The sequence below is a fragment of the Phyllostomus hastatus genome, unplaced genomic scaffold (genome assembly GCF_019186645.2).
Source record: "Phyllostomus hastatus isolate PE091 unplaced genomic scaffold, TTU_PhHast_1.1 phas_contig_571, whole genome shotgun sequence".
NCBI classification, from domain to species: domain Eukaryota; kingdom Metazoa; phylum Chordata; class Mammalia; order Chiroptera; family Phyllostomidae; genus Phyllostomus; species Phyllostomus hastatus.
In genome coordinates, this window is record NW_025333913.1 from 167396 (window position 1) to 180705 (window position 13310).

Below are 13310 nucleotides of genomic sequence, written 5' to 3' on the forward strand. Positions count from 1 at the left end.
CCTTCTGCTTGCTTTGGGACAAGATGGGACTTGTAACAGCCACTCAATGTTGGGAAGCTTCACCATCATACCACACCTTCAGTCTCCCAAGTTTTGCCTGGTTCTCTATTCTCCTTGGTTGTTGGACTCTCATAAACTCTGATTTTCTGGAAGTTCTGCATTTGTGTGTGTGTGTGTGTGTGTGTGTGTGTGTGTGTGTGTGTGTGTGTTAAGATTGTTTGTCACCCTTCTTATGATTGTGTGAGGAGACAACATGAGTCTATCTACATGTCCTTCTTGGCCAGAAGCCCATAAGGAAGCTTTTTAATTAGAGTGGCTAAAAAGCTCACTGACAAAAGGAACACCATCCCTTCCATATCTTTAGAAGTGTTTTGCCCTGGCAAATACAAACATTAAAATTCTTCTCTAAAAATTAATGAAAAGTTTAATATTATGAGTGAATAAAGTCAACTCATTACAATAGTTATGTTAATGCTTTTTTGCATTTTTGGTACCTAATCATGGCTAATATTTTATGTATTTATTTAGTTTTAATAAATTATTCTGGTTTATTTCAGGAAATACCCTCTGCATCAGGCTGCAGTTTAAAAGCAGTTACATGTGTGTGATTTGAGAAGAATCATGTACAATCAATAAGACCACTGTGAAACCTTTCTTTCATGGACTTCCCCTGCGTTTCTTCTTAGAAATATAAGACAGTTCTCAATTTACATAAACAGCATCTTTACAATTGCTGAAGCAGAAAATCAGTGTATAAATAGCACTAGGAATTTATTAAATAATTCACAGGCTAATATGTTTAATTGTGAAGTTGTGAAATATAATGTGAAAGAGGTTTTGAAAGAATGGGTAATCTGCTGTGTTCCCAACATGTCTTTGACTGCCTGAAGAGAGTATTTGGTATCCTTCTTACCTGCAAAATTATAAACTCTGCTTATTTGACTAGCTGCCCAATTAGTATATTTTAGGTTTTACTTTTTCATTTTTGCACTTGTTTTTAAATTAGAAGCAATATGGCTTGCCCATATGTGAAGTCCAAACAAAGCTCTCAGATTACCATTGTTAAGTTTCAACATTTGTGCAAAGTACTTTCTTAAAAGTTGAATGTTTCTAAGTCCACCTAGAGTGTAATTAACTTCATCACACTGTTAACAATATAAGTTGCTGTGCCTAAATGTCATCATACTATTCTGTAAACAAAAGGTTGCTTTAAAAGAGTCACATTCAGTGATATAAAGTTGTACAACTTCATGCCAGTCTTCTTGTTCTCCAACAAATTATCCCAGACCCTTATTCAGTTGATGACTGATCTTCTATATTTTCCTCAGCATTTCATATAGCGATTTTAAGGTCTCTTTTTTCAGCTATGCTACTGTAATTTTCATGAATAATTTGATTCTGCAGCTATACAGTATCATCTTATCTTTCCATGACCTCAGAGTTATGCCACTTGTGAGTTGACTCTGGGATGGCCAGACAACTCTATTCCCAAATCCTACAGACAAAATAATGCCAAGTCATCCAGCCACAGATTAGGCCTATAACCATCACTTATTCATATATGATCCAAACACATCTCCAAGCTTAGCAGCATTTTCATGAATTGATTCCTCAATGGCTTTCACAATTTGCTCACTATTTCATGAGATTTGTTTTCTCTATATTTTAACTTTTTCTCGATTTTTTTCCTGAAACATTGGAAAGTCCTGAGACTTTCCCACTATTCTCAGAATGTTTATTAGTTTTAAAATGAAACCATCAGGTCAGTCATTGTTGTTGTCTCTTTGTTGATGTCTGTATGTCCACATGGTCTGAAAACAATTATAATTGGTTGATAATAATTCCTCTATTTAATTGGCTCACATAAATTAAAATATAACATAAATTAACCCAACTTCTAGTTCACTAATGGGCAATATTTTTCATGAATAAATTGATGTTATTTTGGCTAAATCTATTAACAACATATCCAAAAGACGAGTCAACAACATAAATAGTATTGATGTGCACACATATGATTGGAATACTTTTATGTTTCTAGTGAGAATGATTGTGGCTGCCCTGGAATAGGCTTTATTGTTCACATGGTAAAAAAAATATAAAATACTTCTTTAGGAAGAAGAAGCTTCATGAATCATGTGTGCACATGTAGTTTAAAAAAAAAGTAAATACGTATAATCAATTAATTATTTGCTTTTCTCCATAATAATTAATGGAAATATCATTATACATTCAAATATCTGTAATTCAAAAAATAACTTCTATAACAGTCTATTTACACAGCATCCAATGCACTAGATAGATAAATTAATGTGAACATAACAATTAAGGAAATATCTTTAAACCCAAAGCAGACTATTCTTTGTTTCTGTGGAGTAGTCTCTGTGACATCTTGTCCAGGGTCTGTGCTCTGGACCCTAGAGGATAGCTGGGGTAGTTGAAGAAGCCCACCAAATGTAGTGTAATTGGGAAGAGATTCTTCCTGCAATAGAATATTTTGTTATTTTCTTATGTAAGATGGTCAGGGAAAACACTCATGTCTCTTTGACATTTGAGTGAAACCTAGAAAGGAGCAGATGGGGTTATGGAGGACTTGGCTGGTGACACCTGATTAGTTGCCTAAGTATAGAAGAACTGACTTTCATCACATAATTTTCTCTGATGAAGTTTTTTTTTCTATAAAAGATAAGATGAAAGTTTTAAGTCACCTGAGATTAGAAAGCTTTTCCCTACTGGTACAACCACTATGGAAAACAGTATGGAATTTTCTCAGAAAACTAAAAATGGATCTACCTCTTGACCCAGCAATTCCACTGCTAGGATTATATCCTAAGAACCCCAAAACACCATTCCAAAAGAACCTATACACTCCAATGTTCATAGCAGCACAATATAAAATAGCCAAGTGTTGGAGCAACCTAGGTGCCCAAAAATAAGTGAACGGATCCAAAAACTATGGTACATTTACACAATGGAATTTTATGCACTAAAAAGAAAGAAGGAGCCTCTACGCTTTTGCAACAGCATGGATGGAACTGGAAAGCATTATGCAAAGTGAAATAAGCCAGACGGTGAAGGACAAATACCATATGATCTCACCATTAACAGGAAACTAAAAAACAAAACAAAACAAACAAACAAGCAAAATATAACAAAAAAAAACACTGAAACAGAGAATAAGCTGACCAGAGGGAGGGAATTTCAGGGGAAAGGAGGAAGGGTTTCCAGGAACAAGTACAAAGGACACATGGACAATAACATGGGGGAGTGGAAACGGTAGGGATGTGGAGAGGGCGGGGTGGTGGGCTGGGATGGGGGTAAAAACAGAAAACTGTACTTGAACAACAATGAAAATAGAAATTTTAAAAAATGTAGATGCTATTCTGAAGGTAAAGGACAAAAAGCATTGTGGTTTGAGGCTTCATAAGGCAAAAAAGACATTTTCATGGATTTTCCAAAGCAAATGAACTGCAAATTAATATTTCCTTGACATGTCAATGTGAATGTTCTTTCTTGCACTAGTCCCCCATCTAAAGACTTCCTAGTCAGTTAAGAGGGAAGTTCAAAGGGTGGTTTGTTTGTTTGTTTGTTTGTTTGTTTGTTTTCTGAGCCTTCTGTTTCCCAATAACAAGATCAGAATCAATACCCTAAAAAGGCAAATCTGGGGTGGGAACTCTGCTTCCATTCACAGCAAAGACACCGCCCTTAACACTGGTTTAACAAGTCTCACTAAAAGCTCAGTTCTACCACACCTAGTCATTTAATCAAAGTCTCTGCATCCATAAATTATTACCAAACAAGATAAAATACAGAAATGTTATTTTGTCAGTCTAAGTGTATCAACTTTTGACTCCTGATTGGAGAGAAAATTTAAAAGATAAATTTGAATATGCTAGGAAAAATGTTTCCTCCTGTGGTGTTCACAGCTTCCCTCTTGTGAGGATTTTAATTCCTGGAAAGCACTTCAACACGTGTGTTCTCATCTTATCCACCACTGTTCAGGAAGACCCAGGAGTCCTGTGACCTGGAGTCATGTCTCAGATTAGTGTTTATGCTATCATTGATTACTGCTTAAACTGTTTTTGTTGTTGTTGTTGTGTTTTTACATGTTCCCTATTTTAAATAACATATACTGACATTGTGGCAGCTTTAAAGACTTTAGTCCCATTTTATTGTTGAAAAATTGGGACCAGGAAGTCTCCCAGAGCATTGCCTGCTGAGTTGCAATATCATTCAAGTACTTTTCTATTCAACATAATTTAGTTCCAAAAAATACATGCAGCATGAAGGCTCAAGAAAGGTACTCATGTGACTTTCAACAACAAATGGGTTTATAAGGGCCCCCACAGTCATGGTGACTTGGTGGTATTTCTGTATTTTCTAGTCAATAAGAAATATTGTGTATGAGTATCCAGGAGACATTTTGATTCTTCATCACTTGTTCACTTGTAGATTCTGTAAATGTTTAATGGACTCAAATTATAAACTTACAAGGCACTGTCTGAGCTAATGGGAGCATGGTAGTGGTTGAAAGAGACAAACTGGACATGATTGCTGATGTCCAAGCATTTATTAGATAACTAATATTTCAAAGGCACTTCAGAATGCCTTAGGATTTATAATCCCAGGCAAATTATTGACCTGGATGGGCTCCTGGAGAATTTTTTTTCTTAATTGCTTTGTATTTCCACCACTCTTCACTTTTTCTTACACCCCACATTAATTTCTTCAGAAAATGCTTTGTCTCAGTGCTCAGAACAAATCCAGAAACTGACCCTTTTTCTTCACACTGCTCCAACTATCCTCACCTGTTACCTGGATGATGAAACTTGTCTTCTCACCAAAGTCCCTGCTTGCAACCCAGTAAACTCACAAATCCTGGCTAATGATGAAGCTAAAAATAATAATACCACCCCTCCCACTTTTGAAAAATTTTTGGCTTGGCTAATCATCAAATTAACAGAGACCAAATAACAGGAGGAAATACAGTTTTTAATATATGATCATGGAGAATTCACATAGCATAAAAATTCCCATGACAATGAGGCAACACTAGGCTATAAAATATTTTGGACAGCCTGGCTGGTGTAGCTCAGTAGATTGAGCACGGGCTGCGAACCAAAGTGTCGCAGATTCGATTTCCACCCAGGGTACATGCCTGGGTTGCAGGCCATAACCCCCAGCAACTGCACATTGATGTTTCTCTTTCTCTATCTCTCTCCCTTCCCTCTCTAAAAATAAATAAAAATAAAATCTTTAAAAAATATTTTGGACAAAGAGAAAAAAGGGACAAAGAGGAAAAGTGTCTTATATTTCAGAATCTAGAATCAGTGCTCTTCATGCCATTGAGAAGGGAAGATCCTACATGGCAAGATAATTATTTCTGGACAACTCAGAATCAGTGGGACACATGAGGTACCTAGCCAACAGGTACTTTCTGAAGCCCTTTCATTTACCATATGCAATCAATCAGCCTAAAGTGAACATCCTGGTTTTTCTCCTGAACCACATTTTATATCTGGATCTTTTGGCAGGAATGTGGAAAGGGTCAACAGGTTTTTCTTATTTTTCTGAGTTTGTTTCTTAATAAAAGGCTTAAAATCAATATTCTAAAACCAAAATTACAAGATGGCAAAATGTTGATTTCTTTCAGTAACCACAAATTAATCACGTCTTTTTTTTGTCTTTCAACCTTCCAGTGGATCCCCATTTCTCTGAGAGTAAAGCCAAGTTACTGGCTTATGACTTCTTTATTTCTGACTTTACCTGCTCTCATCTTCTGATCTCTCTGCTCCAATAAGTTCACATCTTCTGTGCTGAGCCAACATATTGGAAATAATGCCAAGTATGCCTTACTTTATTCTAACATACTATCATACATTGTTGTTGTCACTGTTGTTTGGATTATTGTGTGACTCCTCCACTGGCATAACAGGTCTATGAGGACTGAGGTTTTGTCAATTTTTTAGAACAGTGTCAGGGAGATGGTGAGCAGAAGGTCATGGTCCCTTGATAAATGATAAAAAAAAAGTACAAATATAGCAATGGTTAAAAAGGTAAAATATGGAGCATTATGACCTCACATAACTGGAAGTCTGACCTACAAAAAGAACCAGTTAAAACTTTCCTAAAGGGAAGCATCCAACAGAGAACAAACCCAGGCAAACATAGAGCTCATGAGAGGCAAGAATGAGCGGTCCAGGCAAAGGACAAAACATGTGCAAAGGACAGGAATCAGAGGCATTTACTACAGAAATGAATTTTACTGACACATTTTGATAGTTAAGAGAGCTAACACAATTGAAGTACCCCATACACAGTCTGTGCTGAAAAAATGACCAGTATTGTCAATATTGCACTCCCGTGGGTACCCATTTCAGGTCTACCCACTTTAGAATAGTAATAATAGGAAAACAATATATTATTCTCCTGACCATACAAGCAATTCATGACATTAAGCATTGACTACAGATTGATTGATGTATAAGTGACAGAGAATAAACCACATATATGTGAAGTTTACAATCTGATGAGTGTTGGCATGCCTACACTCTCCAAATGTATTAATTTCACCCCAAAGTTTCTCACATGCCTTTGAAATCCCTTCCTCTGTTCCCCACCCAACCCCCTGAATTTGCAGGCAATTACTCCCTTTCTCTCTTTCTTAATAGATCAGTTCACATTTTCTGAAGTTTTATATAAATAAGATTATGTAGCATGTTTTTTTTTTAAATCTGGTTTCTTTAACTCGGCATTACTTTATGAGGTAAAATTTACACAGCAAATTTAATCATTTTAAAGTGAACATTTCAGTGGAATTTACTATAGTCACAATGTTGTGCAGCCATCATGTCTACCTAGTATTGATTTAAAACACATAAAACACTGTACCCATTGAGAGATTGCTCCCCATTACCTTATACTATAATCTGTGGATAGTAGCAACCTAATTCTTTCTTTGTGCGCTCTTCATTTTCTGTCCCATACACGCTATCTTATGACCCCTGCCAGCTTGTATGTCTGGTGTTCCCACTTGTCCCCATATAAGGAAACTAATGTGAATTTTCAAAATATTATCCTTTTTTCCAATTCTGTGTCTTACACTCATGCTCATCCTAGTCTGGGAGAATGACACCCTCACTTCACTGCAAGAGCTCCAGTGGCTCCTTCCTCAACAGATAAGTCAGACCCTCACTCATATTATTCAGCTTCATCCTGAGCCTGCAAAACAAACCCTCTCACATGACACCATTAGGGTCCCTTGAAACATAAATGCCTAACATTCTCTCACCTCCCAGACTTCACAATTTCTCATGTGACTCTGGACAGACTCCATTCCTCCATGACTTCACTCTGGGTTCATCTCTGCTTACACACAATCCACCTCCAGACAGGGCCCCAAGGATCTCAGTCCAACACACCAGAGGTGCCAGGGAGCATAAAATAAATAGAACCAGTGAAGAGATTAATTTCCCATTTCCTAATTCTGGATGCAGGCTCTTTAAGGGCAGACATGTGGAAATTGTAAAAAGAACAAAGAAAACAAAGAATAAGGACAGTGATGTCTGCCCTGAGCTGTATGTCAAACAGGGCTTGAGAGAGGCTCATTCAGTACATGCCTGTGGGTGGCTGATGTCACAGAGACCTGCATGTTTACTGGAGTTGTTGAGGTTAAATGACATAATATCTATAATCTCTATGATCTTGTTTCTTGATGATGCAGGGAAAATGTATGTGGAATGAGTACACTGTTGATGGTCAAGGTGCTGTTGAAATGTGTCTTTCTATGATGCTACATCTTCTAGGATTCTGAGCAAAGTCCTCTTTGAGCCAACCTGGGAATCCAGGAGGATCTGGGCAGGTCATCTCCCGCTGTAAACATCAAGTAAAAGAGAGGCAAGACTGTTGGGGTCCACCCTGCCTGGTCTCAGGAAGCTGTAACCACCCCCCCATGGCTAAAACTGAGGGAGAGACCTCTGAACCAGGAGACACTAAGGAGACAATCTTATTTCCCTGGCTTTGGAGTGCTGTGTGCTCCTTGCCTGGCCCCCATTGCTTGATCGGCTAGATAAAGACGGGTAACATTTCTCAGAGGAGAATGGATTTATGACAGGCATGATCACATGGGAAAAGTCACCAGGGAAGAGACTCAGGGGGTTGTGGAAATGAGGAGGTGAATGACATCGACCCCTACCCCCTCAGCTTTGACAAAGCCTGAGTCCTTGTTCTGGGTGTGAGAAATCCAAGTCTCCCAGATGCCTTTGTCTCCTCTGCCTAACTCAGGCCTGCGAAAATAGCAGGGGTGGTGCAGTCCAGACCAGAGTTGGCAGCCTCTGGGGTAATTAGACCTGGGACATAGAATATGCAAGATCCTGTGAGACCTGCTTGCTGGATGATGCTCTTGAATTAGAATATGTAGGCATGGGCAGGAAATGAAACTAGCTTTTAGGTCCCGTAGATTCTTAAGTGATAAAACCCCAAACTCAGCATGAGCCCTGTCAGCCCTTTGAAAGCTATCTATTCATTTGATTTTCCCTGGCAGACTGTAATCAACAAACTGTATCTGTATTCTTAATAAAAGCCTGCTCTGGTGGGAAGGCTAGGCACTCCCCATACAAGAGAGTGGCTGGTCCATTCTTATTTCTACACAGGACTCGGTAGTCCATGTGTATGCATTCTCGTCTTTCGAGCATCTGTAGCATTCAAGGTCACTGCAGGCCAGTGGCTGACTCACAAGACTATTGGAAACTTTGTTTAAATTAGCAAAATAAGGAGAATTTAGACTATTTAAAATATGTTAAGGATAGAGACTTTGAGTAAGACCACATGATTAGCTAGTTACAGGGAGGTTATGTTAAAGTAAAACATACATTCAATAAGTTTAAAAAGAAGAAAGAGACTTTATTAAAGACCATGAAATAGGGCACAGAAGTAGAACACAACTCACCGGAGACAAAGGCTGGAGAGATTTTAGAGGAGAAGGGACCATGGAGAATGTGGGTTTGCTAATTGAGTTTACACAAAAGCAAAACAAAACTTTTCATGAAATTCTGATTGGAAGTCCTTTTATGTTTTGGCTATAAAGGTCCCCAACAAAGGTATGTCTCTACTGAACAGCAGAAAGATTAAAATTCTAAGTAATGGGGCCAGGATTTTGAGACAGATATTGTCTGGTTCTTAACACTGGCAAGAAGCTTTCAAAAAGCCTTCTGTGTGTTTCCAAAGAACAGATAAAGGATCAGAAATTATCAGATTGCAATTTTATTTTTAATGGAGTAGTATAAACAGTAGATGTCAGTGTCCTCGATTCAGAAAGAACCTGCGTAAGGGTTCCTGGCTCTGAGGAAATATTCGCTCTCCACATCATAACAAAAAATGCTTTCTTCGCAGTGGAGGGACCCACAACTAAATCTCTATAAACCAAGTCCCAGTTTGCATCTCCATCAGTTCCTAAATATTATAAAGAGGTGTCAGTTCTGTGCGATGTAGGCACAGGGGCAAAATAGCTGAGAGTCCTTGAACAGAGCCAAGATTTCATCTCCCAAGAGGCTGTGCGTGAATACCTCCATGCAGTCACATTTTTTTGTTGTTCAAATGTCATATCAAATGAAGAGGAAAATTCTTGACCCTTCAAAAGGACTTCTGCAATTTGCTTGGTCCTGATTTGGTACTGAAGTGAAGAGGAACTGACATTCACCACATAGTTTGTTCTGATGCAGGTTTTTCTATAGAATATAAGATGGGAGTTTAACAGCTTCTTAAATTTAGGAATCTTTACTCACCCACCTCACTTAGAGTGAAGTGACTATTACTTTACCTCATGTAGAAGCAATATCGGCTTAGACCTTAGTGTTGGGGTTTTATATACACATTGGAAACAGAGTTCAGGTGTGCTGCTGGGTAGATATTACTGTGAGCAAGAGATGCATCACCAATAATGCCAAGATTTTAGAGCTGAGCATAGAAAAGATGGAGTTGACTTTGACTGAAAGGGGAAAGAGTCTGAGAGGTTCAGGTTGACAGTTTGGGAGAATGAAGACCTTGATTGTTCACATGATACATTAGAGGTGCCCTAATAATGACTAAAATAGATACTTCCAAATGGCTTAACTCATTTGCTATTACACCTGTTTGAAAACACAGAGATAACTCAGACACTGAACACAGCAATCTCCAAAATCTCTGTAAACAAATTAAATGTGATAGTTCTAGAAGATGGAAGTGGTTTTGTGATATGTGTGCAGTGCCTCTCCCAAACTCAGGGCCATGTTGCTGTTGTGTCCTCAGCTGTTGTTACAGAGGCTGCAGGAGGGCTGTGCCTGGAGCTCAGTGAAGTGTGTGCATTTCTCAGGAAGTAGCAGCATGTTTCATTTGTGAGGCAAATCTTCAGTCCAGTTTTGAAGATCTTTATGGAAGCTCCAACTTCAACGTGCTTCCAAATATCTGAGTAAAATAAATTAATTTACTTAAGTAATACTATACTAAAAATGTAGACCTTTATAAACTGGTATTGATACTATTTTACAAACTGAGGGTTATAACTTTTAAGTTCTATGCTTCTTATATTTAAAAAAACCTTATATTAAGTTCTATGCTTCAAGCACAAAAAAAACATGTCAGTGTCCTTCTCATGGCATTTGAACAAAAAGCTACAACATTTTCTTTTCTCAGACAAACTTTAATCACTGTGTAATGTCCAAAGGGGGCATTTTTTAATGTGATCATATGCAACCTCAAGGAGATTTTAATTCCCACTGTGGCTGGAACATAACATTATTATTTTAAGTCTGATATTCACACTCTGAGAAAAGCCAGTTCCCAGCCCCCTCCTGGTGAATATTAGTTCTTATATTTGTGACAACACAAGACTCTACTGTGATAAGCCATGTGTCCCTGTCTGTGGTGTTCAATGTGATCACAGGGAGGTTCTGGCTTCTCTGTCTGGGTCACACTCAAAATGTCTGGCCCAAACAAACACGACTCCACAAGTGGGGCCAAAGACATTTCTCCGTAACATTCCTTGAGGTTCCTTATTTTCTTATTAACATTTAGGAGTTGCTAATTCAAGGTCTTCTTTCCTAGAATTGAGGACTCATCTGCTTTTCGTCTGATCACCAATACACACAAAACACATTATTACGACTGTGTCTCTAATATTTGTTTAAAAAGAAATATTTAGTGTACACTACTGTGTCTGTTTAATGATATTCAAATTCAAGCCAACTAACTGTGATTTTTTAAAAAAAAAATTAAAACTCTAAAGTACATCAGAGATGGAGAACCATCCTTCTGTGAGCAACAGATGTGGGGGAAGTGTGGACCTGCTCATTAGACACTTGTAATGACAAAAACAGAGTGAAAAAGACAAAAGCTCCTCCACCTGCCTTAAAGCTCCTCCAAGTTGTCTTGTGTTGGTATTGCCCTCTGGTGGTCACATTACAAATTGTACTCCCCAATAGAATCAAACTATTTTTTTTCAAACCCCAGTCACTCCAAGAAGCAGAACCAGAAAAAGAAGTACCAAATGAAAATTCAGGGCTCTTTGTTAAAAATCATTAAGGATTCTATGATGGCAAAAGCAGAGATCAAACCTACCACAGGCTATTCTAAGTGACTTCACACATTGCAAGCCCATGAAGCTGGCCATTTGTAGCAGTAGAAATGGATGTGTTCAACCACCAAGTCAGTTCCACCCCAAACTCGTCATAAACAGCCTACAGAGTTGCAATTAATACCATCCTTAGTGGTGAAAACTAGAAGCCTTCCTGATAAAGATGTGCTAAATGACAAGTTTTTGAAATTGTTTAGACATGTGCTCTGAAAGACAAAATTGCATGCCTGATGATGTTGATGCTCTAAGACCATGAAATCAGTGATGACAGTGACATCAGTGACAGCATTAGCTTTAGTGATTCAAAGTTTAAGCAAAGCTTGAGCTGTAGGGGCATCTACATCTGTGACAACTCAGGGATCTCCTACATCTATGACACTTTCATGTCTCTGATAGTCTGGGACGTGCTGCACTTACCCTCCAGAGTAACCAACAAGTGGCTGTGCTTGAAACTCCAGCACTGTGACCTGTCTCATAGCTCTTCTGTATAGAATCAGAGACAGTCCACTCTGACAGGAAGAAAAAAGATCCACTCACTTTGAATTTATCCTGGCCCTCAATCCTACCCCTGACAAGCACACTCCATCAGCTACCTCCTTGGTTGTCCCCAGGCTCCTAATTAGAACTGACACACAAACTTCCTGGGGCTTGGCTGTCTTGTTGACTCAGTTGAGACAGGTCTTTAGGTACAAGGGTGAGTGAGATTTGGCTTCTCACAACTTCCCAGGCCATGTGAAAACTGCAGCCCCCAGAACACACATTGAAAATCAGATACACACTTCTCTACTGGGTCAGAAGTAGACTGAACATTTCTGCCTTATTGACCTGATTTCACCACCAAGGCTGTTCTGTATTCCCCACCTACATTAGTCTCCTTTCCAACCCCTTTTGTAGTCTGACTACCCCATACTCCAACCACCTTCCAGACCCCAATCCACAAAATCCCTTCACACATATTCTGGGTTCAGTATATCTCCTTCTTTTTTTTTAAGATTTTATTTACTTATTTTTAGAGAGGGAAGGGAGGGGAGAGAGAGAGAGAAACATCAATGTGCGGTTGCTGGGGGTTATGGCCTGCAACCCAGGCACGTACCCTGGCTAGGAATCGAACCTGGGACACTTTGGTTCCCAGCCTGTGCTCAATCCACTGAGCTATGCCAGCCAGGGCTAGTATATCTCCTTCCTACAACATTTTATTACTCTCCAGACCCCTAGCACTCCACTAAATGCTCATTTTCATCCCTGCTTGTCCCATATTAGTGATCTCTGTCCCATGTCTCCTACCAACGTCTACATCCAATGTTTCATCTTGTCCCACTGTCACAGAACTAATCTGAGTCTTCAGGACATCCTTTTTCCCAACATTGTGTCTCAGCCCTCATATCCATCCAAGTCCGAATGAATGGAACCCTGTTTTCACACAATCAGCTCCATGAATCTTTCCTCAGCAGGAATGTCAGCCCCTCACTCACTTTTTAGCCTTATCCTAAGATCCCCTGAAGCCCTCCTTTATTGGATCCTATGCCCTCTAGAACCTATAGAATGTTTAACTTCAAACATCCCAGGGTTTACCATTCTCATTCTGCCTGTAAATACAACACATCCTTCAATACCTTCCTCTATGAATACTTCTACTTATCAACAATCCACTTTTGGTTGGATCTTTAATTATTACAGCCAAATAATCCAGAGGCCACAC